The sequence below is a fragment of the Hyperolius riggenbachi genome, chromosome 12, assembly GCF_040937935.1.
Source record: "Hyperolius riggenbachi isolate aHypRig1 chromosome 12, aHypRig1.pri, whole genome shotgun sequence".
In the NCBI taxonomy this organism is placed as follows: Eukaryota; Metazoa; Chordata; class Amphibia; order Anura; family Hyperoliidae; genus Hyperolius; species Hyperolius riggenbachi.
In genome coordinates, this window is record NC_090657.1 from 46,066,807 (window position 1) to 46,090,834 (window position 24,028).

The window sequence follows — 24,028 nt, forward strand, 5'->3', positions numbered from 1 at the left end:
TAGGTATATGTCCCCCAGTATAAGTTAGATAGGTATATGCCCCCCAGTATAGATTAGATAGGTATATGTCTCCCAGTATAGATTAGATAGGTATATGCCCCCCAGTATAGATTAGATAGGTATATGTCCCCCAGTATAGATTAGATAGGTATATGCCCCCCAGTTTAGATTAGATAGGTATATGCTCCCCAGTATAGATTAGATAGGTATATGCCCCCCAGTATAGATAGGTATATGCCCCAGTATAGGTTAGATAGGTATATGCCCCCCAGTATAGATTAGATAGGTATATGTCCCCCAGTATAAATTAGATAGGTATATGCCCCCCAGTATAGATAAGATAGGTATATGCCCCCCAGTATAGATTAGATAGGTATATGTCCCCCAGTATAGCTTAGATAGGTATATGCCCCCCAGTATAGATTAGATAGGTATATGTCCCCCAGTATAAGTTAGATAGGTATATGCCCCCCAGTATAGATTAGATAGGTATATGTCCCCCAGTATAAGTTAGATAGGTATATGCCCCCCAGTATAGATTAGATAGGTATATGTCTCCCAGTATAGATTAGATAGGTATATGCCCCCCAGTATAGATTAGATAGGTATATGTCTCCCAGTATAGATTAGATAGGTATATGCCACCCAGTATAGATTAGATAGGTATATGCCCCCCAGTATAGATTCGATAGGTATATGCCCCCCAGTATAGATTAGATAGGTATATGTCCCCCAGTATAGCTTAGATAGGTATATGCCCCCCAGTATAGATTAGATAGGTATATGTCCCCCAGTAAAAGTTAGATAGGTATATGCCCCCCAGTATAGATTAGATAGGTATATGCCCCCCAGTATAGATTAGATAGGTATATGCCACCCAGTATAGATTAGATAGGTATATGCCCCCCAGTATAGATTAGATAGGTATATGCCCCCCAGTATAAGTTAGATAGGTATATGTCCCCCAGTATAGATTAGATAGGTATATGCCCCCCAGTATAGATTAGATAGGTATATGCCCCCCAGTATAGATTAGATAGGTATATGCCCCCCAGTATAGATTAGATAGGTATATGCCACCCAGTATAGATTAGATAGGTATATGCCCCCCAGTATAGATTAGATAGGTATATGCCCCCCAGTATAAGCTAGATAGGTATATGTCCCCCAGTATAGATTAGATAGGTATATGTCCCCCAGTATAAGTTAGATAGGTATATGCCCCCCAGTATAGATTAGATAGGTATATGTCTCCCAGTATAGATTAGATAGGTATATGCCCCCCAGTATAGATTAGATAGGTATATGTCCCCCAGTATAGCTTAGATAGGTATATGCCCCCCAGTATAGATTAGATAGGTATATGTCCCCCAGTATAAGTTAGATAGGCATATGCCCCCCAGTATAGATTAGATAGGTATATGTCCCCCAGTATAGATTAGATAGGTATATGTCCCCCAGTATAAGTTAGATAGGTATATGTCCCCCAGTATAGATTAGATAGGTATATGTCCCCCAGTATAGGTTAGATAGGTATATGCCCCCCAGTATAGATTAGATAGGTATATGCCCCCCAGTATAGATTAGATAGGTATATGCCCCCCAGTATAGATTAGATAGGTATATGCCCCCCAGTATAGATTAGATAGGTATTTGCCCCCCAGTATAGATTAGATAGGTATATGCCCCCCAGTAAAGATTAGATAGGTATATGCCCCCAGTATAGATTAGATAAGTATATGCCCAGTATAGATTAGATAGGTATATGCCCCCCAGTATAGATTAGATAGGTATATGCCCCCCAGTATAGATTAGATAGGTATATGCCCCCCAGTATAGATTAGATAGGTATATGCCCCCCAGTATAGATTAGATAGGTATATGCCCCAGTATAGGTTAGATAGGTATATGCCCCCCAGTATAGATTAGATAGGTATATGTCCCCCAGTATAGCTTAGATAGATATATGCCCCCCAGTTTAGATTAGATAGGTATATGCTCCCCAGTATAGATTAGATAGGTATATGCCCCACAGTATAGATTAGATAGGTATATGTCCCCAAGTATAAGTTAGATAGGTATATGTCCCCAAGTATAGACTAGATAAGTAGGCGGGGGGAGCGGGGAGAGAGGAGTTTCCACTTACCTGTCTTCATCCTGCACGCAGCTTCTATCTTCATCCTCTCCCGGCGTGCGTCGCATCGGTAAGAGCTCCCCCTGTGATGACATGCGTTACGTCATCACAGTGGGGCGCTGTTATCATAATGACAGACGCCGGCCGGGACAGGATGTAGATAGAAGCTGGCAGGATCGAGGAAGGTAAGTGGAAAGTCTTCTACCCGCAGCTCTGGTGCCCGCTCCCCGCCGCCAGCAGCAAGCGAGGCCCCCCACAGCGTGAGGCCTCGGGTGCCCCTGCTGCCAGTCAGACCCTCGGACCCTCCGCCGTACACACATACGGCAGCCCCACTTCCGGTCTCGGTGCAGGGGGGGGGGGGGAGTGTTTCAGACACCCGGAACACCCCCTACCGTGCGCCAGTGAACTAACTATAATCCCAAGTAGTAGTGTAGTAGACCATAACTAACTCGTGTGACAGTCAGACAGTGACAATAAAAGTCTGTCACACACGGACGCAATCAATAGGGTCGGGCAGATGACAGTCACAGATCACAACAGATGCTGGCCTAGTGGCCTGTGAAGTAACTATTACACAGTAGTAGTGATAGTGAAGCCTGCGGCACTGAATAAACTCACAAACTAGCAGTACAAATTAAAGAGACACTGAAGCGGAAAAAAAAATGATATAATGAATTGGTTGTGTACTATGAATAATTACTAGAAGATTAGCAGCAAAGAAAATATTCTCATACTTTTATTTGCAGGTATATAGTGTTTTTTCTAACATTGCATTATTCTATAATATGTGCAGATTACACAACACTCAGCATTCAAAATGATTCTTTCAGAGCAGTCTGTGAAGTAATGACATCTCCTCTGGCAGAGGAAAAGTAAATAGCCCAGGAACAGTTGAGATAATAAAAGTCAGATAACAGCCCTCTCCAGGACTAACTAAGCTTAATGGCTTGTTTGCATAGAGATAACAACTGGAGTTTCTCAACTCTTCCTGTACTGGAAGCAATTAGACTGATGTATCTGATCTTAATGTTTTATTTCTTCAGGTGCCCATACACTCGTCAGATTGGCAGCAGATAGATAAGAAATGCATCTGATGATCTATCTGATGCGTTTTTAGAACATTTTTTACCAGGATAGAATTCCAATAGATTTCAGTTTGAAATCTATTGAAATTCGATCTGATGGCATTTTTTTGCCATCAGATTTCCATTAAGGCCAATGCAAACTGATAAGCAATCTCATCAGATCGACCTAAATTTTCCACCCAGCCAGTTCGATGGAAATCGATCGAAATCGGCCATCGATCGGTCGATTGGCCAACCATCGGTCGGTCAGAAAATCGGCTGAGTGTATGGGCCCCATTAGCTGTACTACACATACAAATCATAATATCATAATTTTTTTTTCGCTTCAGTGTCTCTTTAAGTAAACTAGTACGTAGATAACACAAATACCAGCCCTGAAACTACCTCTAATGAATGAAACCTGGTAGCTCTAGAAAGTTTCACTGAATTAGGCATACAAAAAGGTTAACATTTATCAAAAATTCACCAGATTAAGGTATTTGTGTCTTACCTCAAGGAATAAACCAGCAAGAGTCGGGAACCAGAACAAATTCCCTGTAGGTGCGATCTGGCAGTCGTTTATTAGGCAGCTCTCTATGTCCACTAAACCAGTGTTCCCCAACGTCCTCAAGGCCCACCAACAGTACACATTTTGTGGAAATCCAAACAGCTAGTTAATCAGCTCTGCTACAACACTAATTACCTCACCTGTGAATGTTTGTGGTTTCCTGCAAAACATGCACTGTTGGTGGGCCTTGAGGACAGGGTTGGGGAACTCTGCACTAAACAGTATAGCCTTAAGGAAACAGAGATTTCAGTCTCTGAGAAATGTGTTGCATTTTAAATCAACTATTTCCCATTTTCTTATATTTCTAAGAGTCCTCTAGCCTCCCTATTTTTAGTGCATCCATCTGAAAATGGCGCCTGCGAATAATGGCGCACGGTGTTGCCGCTAATCCGTTTGCCGCTTATCGCTATTTAACGTTAAAGCCTTAATGTTATTTAACGTTAAAGCCTTATTGTTATTTACCGTTAACACACAGAACCCTCTCTGTACCTATCCCTAACCCCTAAACCCCCCTGGTGGTGCCTAACCCTAAGACCCCCCTGGTGGTGCCTAACCCTAACCACCCCCTGGTGGTGCCTAACCCTAAGACCCCCCTGGTGGTGCCTAACCCTAAGACCCCCCTGGTGTTGCCTAACCCTAAGACCCCCCTGGTGTTGCCTAACCCTAAGACCCCTCTGGTGGTGCCTAACCCTAAGATCACCCTGGTGGTGCCTAACCCTAAGACCCCCCTGGTTGGTGCCTAACCCTAAGACCCCCCTGGTGGTGCCTAACCCTAAGACCCCCCTGGTGGTGCCTAACCCTAAGACCCCCCTAGTGGTGCCTAACCCTAAGACCCCCCTGGTGGTGCCTAACCTTAAGACCCCCCCCCCAGTGGTGCCTAACCCTAACCTTGACAGTGTTACATTAAATCCATTCCCCGTTTTGCAGTTAAATAACGTCTGCAGTTTGGCTTATGTAGGGCGCTATTGATAAATAACGTTAGTGTGTGCCACTATTGATAAATAACGTTAGTGTGTGCCACTATTGATAAATAACGTTAGTGTGTGCCGTTTTTCTTCTTTTTTCCCTGTGCGACATTATTATGCAGTACTAACGATAAATAGCGATAAGCATATCTTTTTAATGCGGCGCCATTGTTATGCATAGGCGCTGTGCGCCATTATTCACTGATCCCATTTTTAGTTGTCGCCGATGCGGTGCTTAACAACCGCATGACGCTGCTATTGTGCATGTGTCTACCAGCCACGCATGACGTAGGGATGCCGCTCTCTCTTCCTGCACTGACCTCGAGGAGAGCGTGCGCCTACGCCGAACCATCTAGCTCGCTAGCAGTTACACTGTGGATCATCACAGCCAGCGGTCCGAGAGCCCAGTCTGCCTGCAGCCCCCACTGGATACTGCACCAGTGTCTTGGTTACAGATCGAGAGCCTGGTTCCTGGCCGTGAAAGGGATGAATGTTGAGAGAGGCTTCCTTTGTCAGCCACTTTTAACCAGGTGAGACCTGTCTGGGAGTGGATGAAGTTTTGATACATTTTACTGCACGTAGAGCTGTGAAAAACACTCCAGGACTTTGGTGTTTGGTCTGATTGAGGTCGATTGGGTTCCCCTGCATTAAATATTGCATTTTATAGGAGTCAAGGCACGTATTCTTAGCAAAAATCTAAACAATATCAATGCTAGTACAGGGGCTGAAAGCTTATGTATCCCAGTGCCCTCCCCACAGCAAAAACAACCAAAAGGGTTAACTACACTGAAAAATGTCCACTGCAACCGCTCCCCTCTCCCTCTGTGCATTTGCATGACCCTATTTCAATTTGCATACAATTAGCATTGAAGTTGGAGCTATTTGACTGTCCCTAACCTTGGATTATTGCACTATGGTACTAAAGATGGTGACATCTCTGGAATGTGATGTCTCCCAAAGAGTGAAATTACTCTTTCCCAAGAAAACTGTATACATTTCCTAAAATATACTTTTATTTTTTGTTATTGTGCAAGTCAATTTGTCATTTTAATAACCCCTTACTTTTCTTTTCAAGGTGCAACCAAGTACAGTACAGTATTCATTTAATACATTGGTGTGGCCCCACTATCCTCTGTAGTTCAAATCAATCTCATAAATATGGTGCTTATGCCCTACCTACTTTATATACTACATAACCCCCCAGTTTGGATTAAGGACAGAACTTTTAAATCCATTGATACAATTTTCAGAGAAATTATCTGACATAATCTGAGATCTATTATCAAGCTCAAGTTTCGATAGAATCCCAAAGACTTAGATGGCCCCAAACATTGGATCTACTGCATAGGCGTAGCAATCACCCCTGCGGCTCCTGCCATTGGGGGCCCCTACAATTCCCTCTCCCCAAGCACAAGCACCCAATTAGCAAAGAAACCTCCCCTTTCACTGAGGAAAACCGTGTGCAGGAGTGTGTGCAATTTTTTCAGAGGCTGCTTCACAGCAGAACAATCTCTGCTGACATTCGCCGGCTCCCAATCCCGTGGGGTTCAAGGTCAAAGGGGACACCATGCTATAATTTTTGCAGGGGGGGCCCTACTAAGTCTAGTTACGCCCCTGATCTATTGGATCTATTGTCTACTATCCCAACTCCAATGTTTGGTGGGCTGAGAAAGACCATTCTTGAGAGACCCTGGTAGATCCCTAATTAAATGAGTTTCTCCTAAATGTCTCCAGTGCCTGGATGCTAATAGAGTAGCTCATGATCATGCATGTGTCCTTGCTTTCCATTTGAGTTAGAAGGTCTGGAATACATTAAGGCAGGGGTGCCCACACTTTTTCAGCTCACGAGCTACTTTAAAAATTGCCGAGTCCAGGAGATCTGCCAACATTTCAAATGCTAAATTTAGCATTTATAATGCTGGTATATTACTATATAAGTCTTATATAGTCATATAACAACATTATAAATGCTAAGTTAAGCATTTGAAATGTTGATAGATCTATTCCCTTTCCCCCTCCAAACCATCACTACAAAAAATACTCTCAGTCAAGGAATCCCCCCACCGACTTACCACTAGCACCAAAATCTATGCCCACCTTGCAAAGCCTTCTGCCTCTGTTCAGTGCCCTTTCTGTGTGGCAGAAAAGCCTCCGGCCGCCGTTCAGTCTCCTCATAAGATGGGGAACGACTGCGGTGAGTGAATTACTAAAGACGCGCAGACCGGTGGGGGCGTGGCCATATGGCTTTGCATTAGCATTCAGCCATTCACAGAGCCTGAAGGGGAAGGAGATGCTCACCATTTGCTCCTTTCCCCTTCAGCCACAGCCCTTCCCTTCAGCCTCTCCTCTCCCATCTATTCTGACAGCCATGGCTACAGCAAAATTGTGACATCGGCGACCACCCAGTGGTTAAATTTGACAGCACGCGGCCAAGCCGCGGTCACGATCTACTGGTAGATCGCAATCGACCTATTGGGCACCCCGGCATAAAGGGTAATGCAGAGAGTAACTGGCTTTACTTCCTTCACACCCCTATGGGACAATACCCTATACCTAGAGTTGTCCTCAACAGGGCTTCTACCAATATTTTCAACTCAGACACGCTATACAGTCACAGAGAGGCACTATTTGGCATCTAGACCATACCCTGATCTTCTTATTAACTGTGAGCTTCCCATCATGTAAAAAGGCTTTATATCTGCTTGCTATGCCAAGCTAATCCCCTTTTTGTAAGCTAAATATCCTAGCCTGTCTGAGTCCAAATGGGGCAGTGATACTGGCTCTCTTCCTGAGTGTACTTGGCAGGCCATTCTATAGTCAGTCTCCTTGGTATCTCTGTATGATACCCAAAAGCTCGCTCAGTTATAAACTTCCTTGACAGAACCTATATAACCCCTAAAAGACTACACAAAATGGCCTTTTAAAATTGTCTAAGCTGCCCATACTGGTGACTTAGTCCATTTGCTTTGGTGGTGTCCAAAACTTTTCTGTAATTGCATTATAATAAGGACTTAGATATTTTGTATATAAATAACTTTTAATATACCTATAGTGAGAGAAGAACTCGCTTTGCGTGCATGAAAAAATGGCACCAGGAAAAAAGGGCCTGGCTGGATAACGAAATGGCCCCGGTGGATAACAAAATGTTAATAACGATAAACATTGTTAATGAAATTGGTTAACGATAAATACTGTTTTAAAGCAGATGGGAGTTGATAACGAAAATATACTAACATTAAAAATCATTACGTAATTCAACAATACAGCTTAACCCAACCCTAGTCTCACACAGAACCCTCCCCTGGTGATGCCTAACCCCAACCACCCCCCTGGTGGTGCCTAACAGTAACCACCCCCTTTTGGTGCCTAACCCTAACCACCACTCCCCGTTGTTGCCTAACCCTAACTGCCGCCTGGGTGGTGCCTAACCCAAACCACCCCCCCCCCCCGGTGGTGCCTAAGCCTAACCACTCCCCCTGCAAAAACACCCATTTACACATAGAAACAATAACATAAAATCTGTACATAAAAACAAAATAATATGACAAAAACTATAATGTTGCAAGCTTCTAAAATGATAACATACTTCAAAAACTTTAATGTTCTAATGTTGTTAACGATATTTATCAGCACCCTTTTTTCAGTTTTTTATTGCATTAGAGTCTATGGCGGCACCCTTTTTGTCCACTAGCCGCTGGCGCCCTTTTTTCCTGTTACCCTCAATTCCCTTTCTTGGACTACTTCCGAAGGCTTGGGGGAACAGCCATTCTTAGGTCTCTTTTTCAGCCCAGGAAATTAATTATCCAGCTTTCGAAAGGATCTGCATGCATCTCTATGTTGAATGAGTCCCTCAAGGTTGAAGAATTAATCTTTCAGCATAGAAATTGCCCCACTAAATTTGAAAAGTTCTGGGACTCTTGGTTAAATACTCCTGGTTTTGCCGACTGGGATTTCATCAGAGATGGACTGGACCTGTAGTTTATGAGGCATATCATGGTTCTTATTTTTCTTTAGATGTCTGAAGGTTGGTATGTTGTGACATTTGCCTTCTTTTTAGCCGCAGCGCCTATTTTTCACTTACGGCCGTATTATTATTCTGGCTTCATTTTTTTTACTGAAAAACAGCATTAAGCAGAACAGTTTCCTGATTTAAAAAAAAAATGATATGGCGAGTTGCTTTTCTTTGTTGTGACCTAGTGGCATCCTCTCACGCAAGAGTGCAGTGAGCCTATTCATAAATATCCACCTTTGTACAGCAGGAAGAGGTTTATGGACTCATTTTCAACATTTGTAGAAATCCATTCACTGGCATCAGACTTTGTGCATGCAGAGTCCCCCCACTTCCTGTCCCAGTAAGCTACTGCCTTTGGTCAACTGTTACCAGCAGAGGCATAGCTAGGGTTTTCAGTGGTTTTCAGCGTCCGGAACAATGACAATTTTCGCGCACCCTCAGAATGCAGGGGTGGCCATGGGTATAGCCAAATGCACATGAACTTAGCAGCCGTGTGAGTAGACCTGGCCAAAAAGTTGGGGGAAATTAGCTCTACGCACTTGGACAATATAGGTTTAGAATAAAGATTAGGATTATGAGGATAGTGATAAGATTAAGGGAAACCACTACGGGGCTGAATTATGAAGCTGCTATAGCAACGCGAGCTCCATGACAGCACCGCAAGCTAAATTCAAGGCTGCACACTACTCTAGTTCTTGCAGCATAGTGTGCCTTCCTTAGTTATGCGCGTTGCTTACATAGCAAAGCACGTTCCTTTAAATACCGGCCGCTGCTGTGAAGTATCGCGAACGCACATAGGAACTATGCCAATTAACATAGTAGCGGCCGCTTTAGTGAAATATCATGGTCACAATACTTCAAAGCAGCGGCCGGCATTTAAAGGAACGCATGATGCTATGTAAGCAACACAGGTAACTAAGGAAGGCACCCTACGCTGCAAGAGCGAGCGTAGCGAGCAGTCTTGAATTTAGAGTGCGGGCTAGGTCATGGAGTTCACACTGTTATAGCAGCGCAGCTTCATAAATCAGCCCCAATGCTTGGTACACACAATGCTATTTCCCATCAGATTGATGGGTCAAATCCCTAATTTCCGGTATGTCTGATCTGCTCTCAATGGAGGAGGAGATCAGTTTTGTGCAGTAGTGATCTGAAAATCCATCGCGTTCTCAATCAGGAACAGCTTGGACAGAAATGATTGATCCAACTCGTCGATCTGCTGAAAAATAGCTTTGTGTGTAGCAGCCTTTAGGATAAGGTTACTAATCACAAGATTACAGCGATTAAATAGTGAGAGCGCTGAGTTCTTCTACAGTACTTCTGTGCAGATGGTTATTCATAGCAGAGTCGGCCCTGGCTAGATAGTAAAAAAAAAAAAAAATATAACATCAGCTTCACTGCCAAGGCTCTGCCCCCAATACTGCGCTGGGGACAGATGTCCCATCTTTCCCTCTCCTAGCTACGCCTCTGGTTACTGGTCCTAGTAATCCTTTTACCAATGTCATACGACTAAAAACAGGTGGAAAGTAGAGATGTGAGAGAACAGTTCACCCCCGAATCTCTATGTGGCCGTACTACTTCCGGGTCGCTATGACCCGTAGTAGTACGGTTGCGCTGGGCTGGCGGTGCGTGTCTTTGATCGCGCGCCTTTTGCCGGGCACTCTCTGCTCATGAGCGTGACATCACTCATGACGTCACGCACATGTGCATGCGGAAGTAGTACAGGGTAAGGGGTTCACCGGTGAATGGTTCGGGAACCGTTCGCCAACATCTCTAGTGGAAAGTTTTCCAATGGAACCAGCTTAATGAAGGAGTAAGGGGCATGCACAATTATGTCTCACTCCATAAACAATTTGATATAGGTTAACTTTAAATGCTCTTGTTTTATATGCAGAGTAAACAAATAGTTGTAAACATTTCCCTAGTTTGCATATAATGCAGTTGTAGGGTCAGGAGCGGCACACCTTACCGTACTGTGTGTGGGTGCTGAACCATTGATGCAAAGCAACATCAAATAACATTCCAAAAAGTCCAACGGTAGGTCCGCACACCAGCTTTTCAAATAAGCCAAAAGTAGTTTTATTCGATCATAATGTGTCAACACTATGTATGACAATTGTTTCGGGGCCACACAGGGTCCCCTTCCTCAGATACGTGCAGACAAACATCTTAGTAAACAGCACATTACATTAATACAAAAAGTATTATTAGGGCCAGAAGGAATAAGTGCTCGTCTGAGCACTGTTTCACATAGTATGTGGCTGTTTCCATTGTGATGCGCCGGGCGAGTGTGCCGCTTGTCGTGGGCTGCTATTGGCAGCGTAGGTGTTTCCATGACAACGTACCCAAGCTTTGCGTCTAGGACGCGCCCCCCAGCGTGTCAATTGATGACGTGTATGGTGGGGAATGGGCTTTTGGATCTTACGCTTGATCCTTGGCCACGCCTCATCCGGGCCAGCGTTTTCCGGCTCTGACAGCGACACTCACATGCGGGTAGCGCAGTGATTGGTTGCTGTCGGACTTGTGTCCCAGAAGTCCACGCTGCGGTCCATCAACGGCTAGTGGCGGCACGGAGCGATTCCCATGGCGGGAGCGGATATCCAATCACTTTGAAATCTTGGGTGAGTGACAGTTTTAGATTTCAGTAGCATTAGGATTAGTTTATGCTTTTAGCAAAATTTGCAAAGCGACCCTTATGAGGGCATTACACTAGTGATAGACACTATCTTTAGACTTGTGTCTCACAAGTGTATTTAGCATTGATTGTTCCATTTGCCTTTTGTTTACATTTTTTAATGAGGGGGCGTACCCTTGACTCTGATGGGTTGACCTTTTTGTCACTTTTTGTATTTAATGTAATGTGCTGTTCACTAAGATGTTTGTCTGCACGTATCTGAGGAAGGGGACCCTGTGTGGCCCCGAAACAATTGTCATACATAGTGTTGACACATTATGATGGAATAAAACTACTTTTGGCTTATTTGAAAAGCTGGTGTGCGGACCTACCGTTGGACTTTTTCTAGTTTGCATATACTCACATTATGTTCGCCATTTTTTCCACCATTCGTTCAAGTCTTAAGTTTCTCCTTATGTATACATGCAGGTATATATAGGAAGTTGGAAACTAATATTCTGTTTTGTACATTTTCCCCAGTTTCTGTCTAAACGCCATGCTTCCACAGAATGTTCTCCACGATATCAGAAACATGCTGGCATTTTCAAAGGACCATTTCCAGCTTTTAAACAAAATTGTACATGATGATGAGAACACAATAGAATACTAGAGATGGCCCGAACGGTTTGCCGGCAGAAAGTATCCGGTGAACTTCTGCTGTTCGTGTTCTCCGCGAACTGTGAACATATGGTGTGTTCGACCTGCCCCCTATACATCATCATGGAGCCAAACTTTAGCCACTAACCTCACACTCAGCAGACACGGGGCAGCCAATCAACTAGCATCCCCTCCTGGACCCCCCACTCCCCTATCAAAAAGCAGTTGCGGTGGCCATATTGGATTCATTCTCTGCTGGCTGCTGACTGTTAATGAAGGCAGGGTCAGACTTGCTGCAGATAGGTAGGTAAAGCATTAGCTAGCTGTACTTGTTCCTCACTTGCTGTAAAAAGCACCCCAAACAGCCCTTTTGAGGTCTCCTGTGCTTTTTTGTGTGTGTGTGTGACACTCCACAGTCCACTGACACCCAGAGCTGTGTGCGCACTACTGCTATTGTTGTTGCCTCATTAAGTTGCAGGCACAGGCCTCAATTCACTTAGCTTTAACAAACACTTTATCAAACGTTAGATCATTTACCTCATGAATAAAATCTAATTATGAATTCACTAAGGTGTTATATATTTGATTGAATGTTTTATAGATAAAACATTCAGTAAATCTATAACACCTTAGTGAATTCAAAATTCGATTTTACCCATGAGGTAAATTATCAAATGTTTGATAAAGTGTTTGATAAAGCTTAGTGAATTGAGGTCACAGTACCACTTCAGTGCATTATTATTTCACTGTATTCTGATAGTACTATTGCATTTCTCTGTGTGAGACATTCCAGAGCCCATTGACACCCAGAGCTGTGCATAATGTGATTTCTGCCTTTTAAAGAGACACTGAAGCGAAAAAAAAAAATATGATATAGTGAATTGGTTGTCTACTATGAATAATTACTAGAAGATTAGCAGCAAAGAAAATATTCTCATACTTTTATTTTCAGGTATATAGTGTTTTTTCTAACATTGCATCATTCTATAATATGTGCAGATTACACAACACTCAGCATTCAAAATGAGTCTTTCAGAGCAGTCTGCGAAGTAATGACCTCTCCTCTAGCAGAGGAAAAGTAAATAGTCCAGGAACAGTTGAGATAATAAAAGTCAGATAACAGCCCTCTCCAGGACTAATTTAGTCGGAGAGCTTAATGGCTTGTTTGCATAGAGATAACAACTGGAGTTTCTCAACTCTTCCTGTACTGGAAACAATTACACTGATGTATCTGATCTTAATGTTTTATTTCTTAGCTGTGCTACACATACAAATCATAATATCATCATTTTTTTTTCGCTTCAGTGTCTATTTAACCTCTTGACGACCAGCTAACGCCGATTGGCGTAAACTGGTCGTCTGCGGGTTACCATGGAAACGGCCGCTCGATCGAGCGGCCTTTCCATGTCAGTTCACGGAGGGTGTCTCCGTGAACAGCCGGAGAGCCGCCGATGGCGGCTCGCCGGCAAAATGTAAACAGGCGGGGAAGAAATCCCCGCTGTTTACATCATACGGCGCTGCTGCGCAGCAGCGCCGTAAAGCAGATCGGCGATCCCCGGCCTCTGATTGGCCGGGGATCGCCGGCATATGATAGGCTGAAGCCTATCCTTCAATGCGCAGGACGGAAATCCGTCCTGCGCAGCACACAGGGGAAGGGAGAGGGAAGGAGCTGGCGAGAGGGCTGAAAGCGCTGCGGAGGGGGGCTTTGAAGAGCCCCCCCCCGCTAAGCAACTGCAGCCGGCGGCGATCAGACCCCCCCAGCAGGACATCCCCCTAGTGGGGAAAAAAGGGGGGTAGTCTGATCGCCCTGCTGCACTGCTGATCGGTGCTGCGGGCTGTAGAGCCCACGCAGCACCGATCAGTGTAACATCCCCTGGTCGGCAAGTGGTTAAGGATTAAAATCCAACTTTGCGTCAACTCCGTAATTTTTGGTGGGACTTTTGAAATGGATCCCCCTCTGGTATGCCACAGTCCAGGTGTTAGACCCCTTGAAACAATTTTTCCATCACTTTTGTGGCCAGAAACAGTCTTTGTAGGATTAAAATTTGCCTGCCCATCGAAGTCTATGGCGGTTCGCCTATTTGAACCAGTGCTGGGCCGAAATTACGCATGAGCGTAATTACGCATCGTAATTCAATGTAAATGTACACGTAAGCGTTATGCGTAATTTACGGTCTTACGCGTAATTATTTACGCGTAAGACCGTAAGTGGTATCGTAATTACACTGTCTACCGTAATTGCTAGGCATGCGTAATTTTACGAACACTTACGCGTAATTTTACGCGTAATTACTAACGTAAAATCTCCCATTTTCTAAGAGTAGCCAATCAGTCAACATCCTAAGCAACCAATAGTATCTTCTCCCGCCCTTCAGTATAAGCGTACGTTTTGACGCATACGAATGATATGTACGCAATAACTGTCACATTGACGGCTATTGCGTACATATCGTCCGCATGCGTAAAAAAATACGCATTAATGGGTATTACGGCACTACGCGTAACATTGTAGTGTAAGCGCCTTCATTACGGTATCCTTACGCGTAATTGCGTAAGTTTACGCGTAATTACAGTGATGTACCGTAGATAATTTCCTACGCCGTAACCGTAATTGCGTAATTCGTAATAGCGTAAAATTACGCGTAATGATCCGTAAGCGTAGATTTTTCCATTACGACCAGCACTGATTTGAACATTTTCGGAAGTTTGTGTTCGCTATTCGCTAACGAAAAATTCTATGTTTGCTACATCTCTATAGAATACTACGATAGTTGTCTTTAACCTACTATATTGTGTTTGTACACAACAAGTGTTAAATGAAAACCCCTACTACATATATCATTTTATTATCTAGTGAAATTGCTTCTAAAAGTCTGTGTAGGAAGGTATCAAACTACCCAACATAAACCTCTCAACCTTCTCAAATCACAAATGTTTGAATTTACTTTTGTTGAATATTTAATAAATAACTAATTGAAAAAAAAAGGGGACTGGAAAAATGTTTTTTTCTCCTGTACATAGCATTTAAAACAGAACAAGACGAGAACTAAATATTCCGGTAAAGTTCAAGTAAAACAAATAATTTGATGAAGCCCAAAGGGACACCGGGCCACCTTGTTGTGTGTCTACAGGCTTCAAACAATACCTCTTATAGCTTGAGGCCAGGACATGAAGATACACAAATACTTCATCAAGCACTGTCAACAAACTGCACAATTAACAATGAAGAATGGGTTTTCCAGTAGAGAAACATCTGGTACACTCGCTATTTTGCCATAATCCAACCAGCCCTTTCTAAAACGCCATCAAGATAAATCTATGTCTCTTTTCTCTCAATCTGATGCTTACCCTTTACACTGGGTGCTCACTGGGTCTCTATTGTATTTTGATATGAAGTTAAGTGTATTTGCACCTTTCGCCTGGCTGTTGCCGATTCCAGTGGTTGGCTTGGCCTCTTTAACCACTTGAGGACCACAGTCTTTCTACCCCTTAAGGACCAGGCACTTTTTTTCCATTCAGACCACTGCAGCTTTCACGGTTTATTGCTCGCTCATACAACCTACCGCCTAAATGAATTTTACCTCCTTTTTTTGTCACTAATACAGCTTTCTTTTGGTGCTATTTGATTGCTGCTGTGATTTTTAGTTTTTATTATTTTCATCAAAAAAGACATGAATTTTGTCAAAAAAATGATTTTTTTTAACTTTCCGTGATAACATTTGTCAAATAAAGTAAAATTTCTGTATACATTTTTGTCCAAATTTATTGTGCTACATGTGTTTGATAAAAAAAACAACACTCAGTGTATATTTATTGGTTTGGGTAAAAGTTATAGCGTTTACAAACTATGGGGCCAAAAGTGAATTTTCCCATTTTGAAGCATCTCTGACTTTTCTGCGCACCTGTCAGGTTTCATGAGGTGCTGAAATTCCAGGATAGTATAAATACCCCCCAAATGACTCCATTTTGGAAAGAAGACATCCCAGAGTATTAACCGAGAGGCATGGTGAGTTCATAGAAGGTTTTATTTTTTGTCACAAGTTAGCGGAAAATGACTTTGAGACATAACAAAAAAAAAAAAAAAGTTTCCATTTCTGCTAACTTGTGACAAAAAAAAATGGAATCTGCCACGGACTCACCATGCCTATCTCTGAATACCTTGAAGTGTCCACTTTCCTAAATTGGGTCATTTGTGGGTTGTAAGCACCCCTGTAAAGCCTAAAGGTGCTCATTGGACTTTGGGCCCCTTAGCGCAGTTAGGGTGCAAAAAAGTGCCACACATGTGGAATCGCCGTACTCAGGATAAGTAGTATGATGTGTTTTGGGGTGTATTTTTACACATACCCATGCTGGGTGGGAGAAATATCTCTGTCAATGACAATGTTTTGATTTTTTTTACACACAATTGTTCATTTACAGAGAGATTTCTCCCACCCAGCATGGGTATGTGTAAAAATACACCCCAAAACACATTATACTACTTCTCCTGAGTACAGCGATACCACATGTGTGGCACCTTTTTGCAGCCTAGGTGCGCTAAGGGGCCCAAAGTCCAATGAGTACCTTTAGGATTTCACAGGTCGTTTTGAGACATTTGGTTTCAAGACTACGCCTCACTGTTTAGGGCCCCTAAAATGCCAGGGCATTTTAGGAACCCCACAATTGACCCCATTTTAGAAAGACAACACCACAAGGTATTCTGTTAGGAGTATGCGGGTTCATAGAAGATTTTTTTTGTCACAAGTTAGCGGAAATTGACACTTTGTGAAAAAAACAATGAAAATCAATTTCTGCTGACTTGTGACAAAAAATAAAATCTTCTATGAACTCACCATACCCCTAATGGAATACCTTGGGGTGTCTTTCTAAAATGGGGTCACTTGTTTGGTTCCTATACTGCCCTGGCATTTTAGGGGCCCTAAACCGTGAGTAGTAGTCTTGAAACCAAATGTCTCAAAATGACCTGTGAAATCCTAAAGGTACTCATTGGACTTTGGACCCCTTAGCGCAGTTAGGGTGCAAAAAAGTGCCACACATGTGGTACCTCCGTACTCAGGAGAAGTAGTACAATGAGTTTTGTGGTGTATTTTTACATATACCCATGCTGGGTGGGAGAAATATATCTGTAAATTACAATTTTTTGATTTTTTTTACACACAATTGTCTATTTACAGAGATATTTCTCCCACCCAGCATGGGTATGTGTAAAAATACACCGCAAAACACATTATACTACTTTTCCTGAGTACGGCGATTCCACATGTGTGGCACTTTTTTGCACCCCAACTGCGCTAAGAGGCCCAATGTCCTATGAGTACCTTTTGGATTTCACAGGTCATTTTGCGGCATATGGTTTCTAGACTACTCCTCACGGTTTAGGGCCCCTAAAATGCCAGGGCAGTGTAGGAACACCCCAAGTGACCCCATTTTAGAAAGAAGACATCCCAAGGTATTCCGTTAGTAGTATGGTAAGTTCATAGAAGATTTTATTTTTTGTCACAAGTTAGCGGAATTTTTTTTTTTCACAAAGTGTCATTTTCCACTAACTTGTGAAAAAAAAACTTCTATGAACTCACCATACTACTAACGGAATACCTTGGGATGTCTTCTTTATAAAATGGGGTCACTTGTGGGGTTCCTACACTGCCCTGGCATTTTAGGGGCCCTGAACCGTGAGGAGTAGTCTAGAAACCAAATGCCTCAAAATGACCTGTGAATAGGACGTTGGGCCCCTTAGCGCACCGAGGTTTCAAAAAAGTGTCACACATGTGGTATCGCCGTGCTCAGGAGATGTAGTATAATGTGTTTTGGGGTGTATTTTTACACATACCCATGCTAGGTGGGAGAAATATCTCTGTAAATGGACAATTGTGTGTAAAAAAATAAAAAAAAGTCATTTACAGAGATATTTCTCCCACCCAGCATGGGTATGTGTAAAAATACACCCCAAAACACATTATACTAGTTCTCCTGAGTACCGTGTGACACTTTTTTGCAGCCTAGGTGCGCTAAGGGGCCCAACGTCCTATTCACAGGTCATTTTGAGGCATTTGGTTTATAGACTACTCACAGTTTAGGGCCCCTAAAATGCCAGGGCAGTATAGGAACCCCACAAGTGACCCCATTTTAGAAAGAAGACACCCCAAGGTATTCCATTAGGTGTATGGTGAGTTCATAGAAGATTTTATTTTGTGTCACAAGTTAGTGGAAAATGACACTTTGTGAAAAAAAACAATAAAAATCAATTTCCACTAACTTTTGACAAAAAATAAAATCTATGAACTCGTCATACACGGAATACCTTGCGGTGTCTTTTTTTCTAAAATGGGGTCACTTGTGGGGTTCCTATACTGCCCTGGCATTTTAGTGGCCCAAAACCGTGAGGAGTAGTCTGGAAACCAAATGCCTTAAAATGACTGTTCAGGGGTATAAGCATCTGCAAATTTTGATGACAGGTGGTCTATGAGGGGGCGAATTTTGTGGAACCGGTCATAAGCCTCTTAGATGACAGGTTGTATTGGGCCTGATCTGATGGATAGGAGTGCTAGGGGGGTGACAGGAGGTGATTGATGGGTGTCTCAGGGGGTGATTAGAGGGGAAAATCGATGCAACCAATGCAGTGAGGAGGTGATCGGAAGAGGGTCTGAGGGGCATCTAAGGGTTTGGCCGAGTGATCAGGAGCCCACATGGGGAAAAGTAGGGCCTGATCTGATGGGTAGGTGTGCTAGGGGGTGACAGGTGGTGACAGGAGGTGATTGATGGGTGTCTCAAGATGTGATTAGAGGGGGGAATAGATGCAAGCAATGCACTGGCGAGGTGATCAGGGCTGGGGTCTGAGGGCGTTCTGAGGGTGTGGGCAGGTGATTGGGTGCTCTAGGTGCAGATAGGGGTCTGATCTGATGGGTAGCAGTGACAGGGGGTGATTGATGGGTGATTGATGGGTAATTAGTGGGTGTTTAGAGGAGAGAACAGATGTAAACAATGCACTTGGGAGGTGATCTGACGGCGCGTCTGCGTGCGATCTGATGGTGTGGGTGGGTGATCAGATTGCCCACAAGGGGCAGGTTACAGGGGGGTGATTGATGGGTGATTGACAGGTGATCAGGGGGGATAGATGCATTCAGTACACAGGGGAGAATCTGAGGGGTGGGGGGTGATCAGGAGCCTCCAGGGGGCAGTTTAGGCACACAAAAAATAATAGCGTTGACAGATAGTAACAGGGAGTGATTGATGGGTGATTAGGGGGGTGATTGGGTGTAAACAGTGGTCTGGGGGGTGGGCAGGGTAGGGGGTCTGAGGGGTGCTGTGGGCGATCAGGGGGCAGGGGGGGCAGATCAGTGTGTTTGGGTGCAGACTAGGGTGGCTGCAGCCTGCCCTGGTGGTCCCTCGGACACTGGGACCACCAGGGCAGGAGGCAGCCTGTATAATATGTTTTGTATACATTACAAAGCGTATTATACGCTTCAATTGCGGCGATCGAGGGGGTTAACAACCCGCCGGCACTTCCGAACGGCCGGCGGGTTGACGTCGTGGGTGGGCGGAGCCTGTTGCCGGGGGAAGCGTGCGTCACCAGTGACGCGATCGCTCCCCCGGCATGCCGAAAGGACGCAACGCCGATGGGCGTATTGCGGTCCTTTCGGCGTCCACTTTGCTGCCGCCCATCGGCTGTGGGCGGTCGGCAAGTGGTTAAAGAGAAACTCCATCCAAGAATTGAACTTTATTCCAATCAGTAGCTGATACCCCCTTTTACATGAGAAATCTATTCCTTTTCACAAACAGACCATCAGGGGGCGCTATATGACTGATATTGTGGTGAAACCCCTCCCACAAGAAACTCTGAGGACCGTGGTACTCCTGGCAGTTTCCTGTCTGTGAACCTTGTTGCATTGTGGGAAATAGCTGTTTACAGCTGTTACCAACTGCCAAAAAAGCATGCAGCAGCTACATCACCTGTCAACAGTAAAAATGTCACCATGTAATAAATGTCAGAATGTAAATCAGGGATTTAAAAGATTTTACAATGGGCAAACACTGACTAAATCATTTATACATAATTATTGTAAAAATGAAGCATTTTTTATTACATTATTTTCACTGGAGTTCCTCTTTAAGACTTGCTCTCTCAGCTGCATAAGGTTTGGACAGCTCCTTAGGAATCAAACAACTACAACATGGGGAGCACCATCCCCTGAAAAATCAATATACCACCCAATAAATATCAAGATAAGTGGGGTTTTTTTTTGGATCTGTACTGTGCAGAACGGTCAGAAAATCAGAATCGTATACCAAAAATAAAAGCAATGACCTCAAAATAACCGCACCAGAACAGTATTTGTCAAAATACAGTATATCATCCTTTATTTGAAATTACAAATAAAGGATGATATATTGTATTTTGACAACTACTGTTCTGGTGCGGTTATTTTGAGGTCATTGCTTTTGTTTTTGGTATACAAAAAAGCTACTTAGGAATCGTCTGGCACATGTGTGGCTGTACGGACCTGTTGTCATGACGCTGCCCTGACATAATAGCACCAAGGAACACCCACGGGTCAAAGTACAGTCCAAAGGATCCAAAAGAGGATCGTGAAAGTGCACGTTGAAGCAGCGCATCAGCGTTCTCCTACCCTAGAGTCAGCCAGCCATTGGACACATGTAGGCGTGGTGTAATTACGTCTTAAGTGCATGCCTTTCTCCTTGGTGTTTTTGTATTACAATTCCGCCATGGGAGGTCTGATCAAGTACCTGGATGGTGTGAAACAATTGTAGGACCAGCGTCGTCCTGTGTGTGGATCATCTCAATGGTGATGTACAGCGGTTTTATATTTAATCGCTGTAATCGCTGCTATCTCTTTTTTACATTGATGTGCAATAAATGAATGCCAATTTTACTAGCGCCCACGTTTCCTGTTGGACTGTTTCTATCTACTGTGGAGGCACAGTGGTTGTTGTGAGCTTAAAGCACATAATGGGCCTGATTCACAAAGCGGTGCAAACACTTTGCACGCCTGTGAAAAGTCCTTTATCACGCCTAAACTTAGTTTAGGCGTGATCTGAAGCAACTCCCGCGCGCAAAGTTTTGCGCGCGCACCGCACCGCGCTTAGCGCCCATTAAGCCCTATGGGACTTGTTTGCGCGTGCAAAACTTTGCGCGTGGGAGCTTCGCGCGAGTTACAGCAGAAAGCGGTGATAACTTTGCTAGTGCAAAGGTTATCACGCCTAAAGTCTTTTAGGCGTGATAACTGAGTTATCACTGCTTTGTGAATCAGGCCCAGTGTATTCAAGTTTCCCAAAGATCCTAGCGAGGGCGGAGACCTTCTTTTCTTTTGTTCTTTTTAAGTATTACCATTTTGAATTTAGTTCTGGATAGTGTGGAAAATTGTTACAGTAGCAAGAAAAAGTATGTGAACCCTTTGGAATTATATGGATTTCTGCACACATTGGTCATAAAATGTGATCTGATCTTCATCTAAGTCACAACAATAGACAATCACAGTCTGCTTAAACTAATACCACACAAATAATGAAATGTTTCCATGTTTTTATTGAACACACCATGTAAACATTCACAGTGCAGGTGGAAAAGGTATGTGAACCCTTCGATTTAAAAACTGGTTGAACCTCCTTTGGCAGCAATAACTTCAACCAAATGTTTCCTGTAGTTGCAGATCAGACGTGCACAACGGTCACGAGCAATTTTTGACCATTTCTCTTTTAAAGGAACTTCTCTCTGCCTGCCCTCCCAAGAAACAATTACAAATTAACACCTCACTAGCTCTCCTCTTAAAATCCTTTGGGATACTCAGGAAAAGCAGAAAGGGGAGGAGAGGTAGTGGATCAAAGTCTAAAAAACATAGCTGTCCCCAGGAAAGCTCAATCACAGCCACACTCTGCAATGCCAGATCGATAAATATAAAAGACTGCAACTATACATGACCTAATAGAGCTCTCTGATTTGACCTTTTTGACAGAGACCTGGCTTGGGAAACATGCAGGCCCAACTCTTGAAGCAACCGTGCCGACCAATTACTCAGCCTTGCACTGTGAGAGACAAGTCCGCAAGGGTGGGAGGGTTGCCATATGCTTCAGATCCTCTTTGAACATAAGGCCCCTGCCCATAGGCCCCACTGAAACCTTTGAATGTCTTGCAGCTCAACTGTCAGCAGAGTCAAACATAAACATATTGCTCATATACCGCCCCCCAGAAAATGGTCCAGCCTTTCTTAAGGAAATATCTGAACTCTTATCCTGCCTTACAGTGCAACACCCTAGATGGATCATCCTGGGAGATTTTAATGCATGGGTGGATGATCACGACTCCCGCCTAGGAAGTGAACTACTTCTCATAATGAGTGCACAATTGAAGGTAAAGAGGCGCCCTGGTTGAAATAAAAGCATCTAAAAACAGCTTAAAATTGAGGAAATAATATGAGGTGGCTTACCTCAATAACGAAATCCTTGTATATGACAAAAGATTTTTATTTAGCACAGGCAACGCGTTTCGCGGGTCCAAGCCCGCTTCATCAGGCCAATAAAAGTGCCTACAATAGTGAAAGAGCTCCTCAGTATAACTATATCGACAGCGTTATAGGTTAATACAATGAATACTTATGCATTATATATTTATATCCCAATAGTATACATACCACTGGGTTAAATGAAAACGATCGAATGATTCGATAGATCCATCAACCAGAAAAACGATTTTTCAAAAAAGTAAATATAACCTAATTTAAGGATCTAGACTGCCGATCTAAAATGGGAGATGGTAAATATGCAAATGCAGTGTTCAGCTGCATTTGAAGGTATTTATATAATGTTCAAAAATCAACAGTCCATGGGCCTGATTCACAAAGCCGCGCAAACCGTCCAGCACGGGTGCGCCAAACAGCCAGCACGCGAAGCGCCGCCCGCGGCCTCCCGCGCGCGCAAAACGCCGCGACCCACGCGACCGCGGCAAAACGCGTTTGCAATAGTCCGCGACCGCGCGAATCGCGGCACCCCACGCGCGCAAAAGCCCGCGAACGGCACCCCACGCGCCAACCACCCAGCACACCCGCGCCAAACAGCCCGCACGCCCCCGCGAACCAAGTCCACATGCCCAAAATTTCCATATGCTGGAGGAGGTTTTTATAACAAAAATTAATTAAAAACTAAAGTTATAAAATATATATATATATATATACAGATATACATACACATACATACATATATATATATATATACACACATATACATATACATGCAGCCACAAATTAAATTAATAATAAAATAATAATAATAGTACTAATAATGCACAAATTACATATGCAAGAATCCAGCATTCATAGTACAGTATAGGAGATATTTATCTTGCCCGTGAATATATAGCTTATAAGATAGACTAAAGTGCATATATCAATCTAAAAAAAGGGGGAACAATTATCACAAGACTTGGCCAGGTATAAATAGACATGTGTCTGACACTAACTGACACTTTAAGAATACCTGGTCATTGATATCATAAAAACAGCAAAAAACTGTGCATAGTTTAAACAGCAGGGGGAGCGCTTCATATAACTGTAATAATGGGAGTAAGCTTGACTTACCAAATGAACAAGTCGATATGGCAAAGGGAGCCTCTAATGGAGACTCTGAAGAGCTGCAATATATATTAGCTTTGCTAATCTCTGCAGCTGCAGTAATGAGAGCTCAACGAGGGGTGGATCAGATGTTCAGAGGGTGGGATGACATCACATAAGATGATGACTTCCGCAGGAAGTTGTGGCGCCGCCATCTTGGTTTAGGGCATTGATATATATATTGTGGGAAACTCGCCAGTGCTCATGTATGTTAGACATAACAGCAGCTGAAAGAACCCTGTTGCTGTTCTGTCACTAGATGGCAGCAAAGTGCACAATGTTTCTATTAGTAGGGTAATACAGCATTTTCTTAGATTAGGCAAATAGAAATAAATACATTTTCTCATGACTTAATTTTGTGCTAATGTGCATATAGATATTCAGTGTGTGATCCTG

At 43.4% G+C, this 24,028-nt stretch overlaps 1 protein-coding gene across 1 annotated transcript in view; it reads right to left on the reverse strand.

Moving 5' to 3' along the window:
• The window catches only part of LOC137542301 (ABI gene family member 3-like), a 336,298-nt gene extending 312,505 nt beyond the window's left edge, over window positions 1-23,793 (reverse strand). Inside the window, exon 1 of the mRNA XM_068264119.1 lies at window positions 23,600-23,793. The gene's annotated coding sequence lies outside the window, so the exon portion shown is untranslated. The remainder of the gene's footprint in view (window positions 1-23,599) is intronic.
• Between the last annotated feature and the right edge of the window lie 235 nt (window positions 23,794-24,028).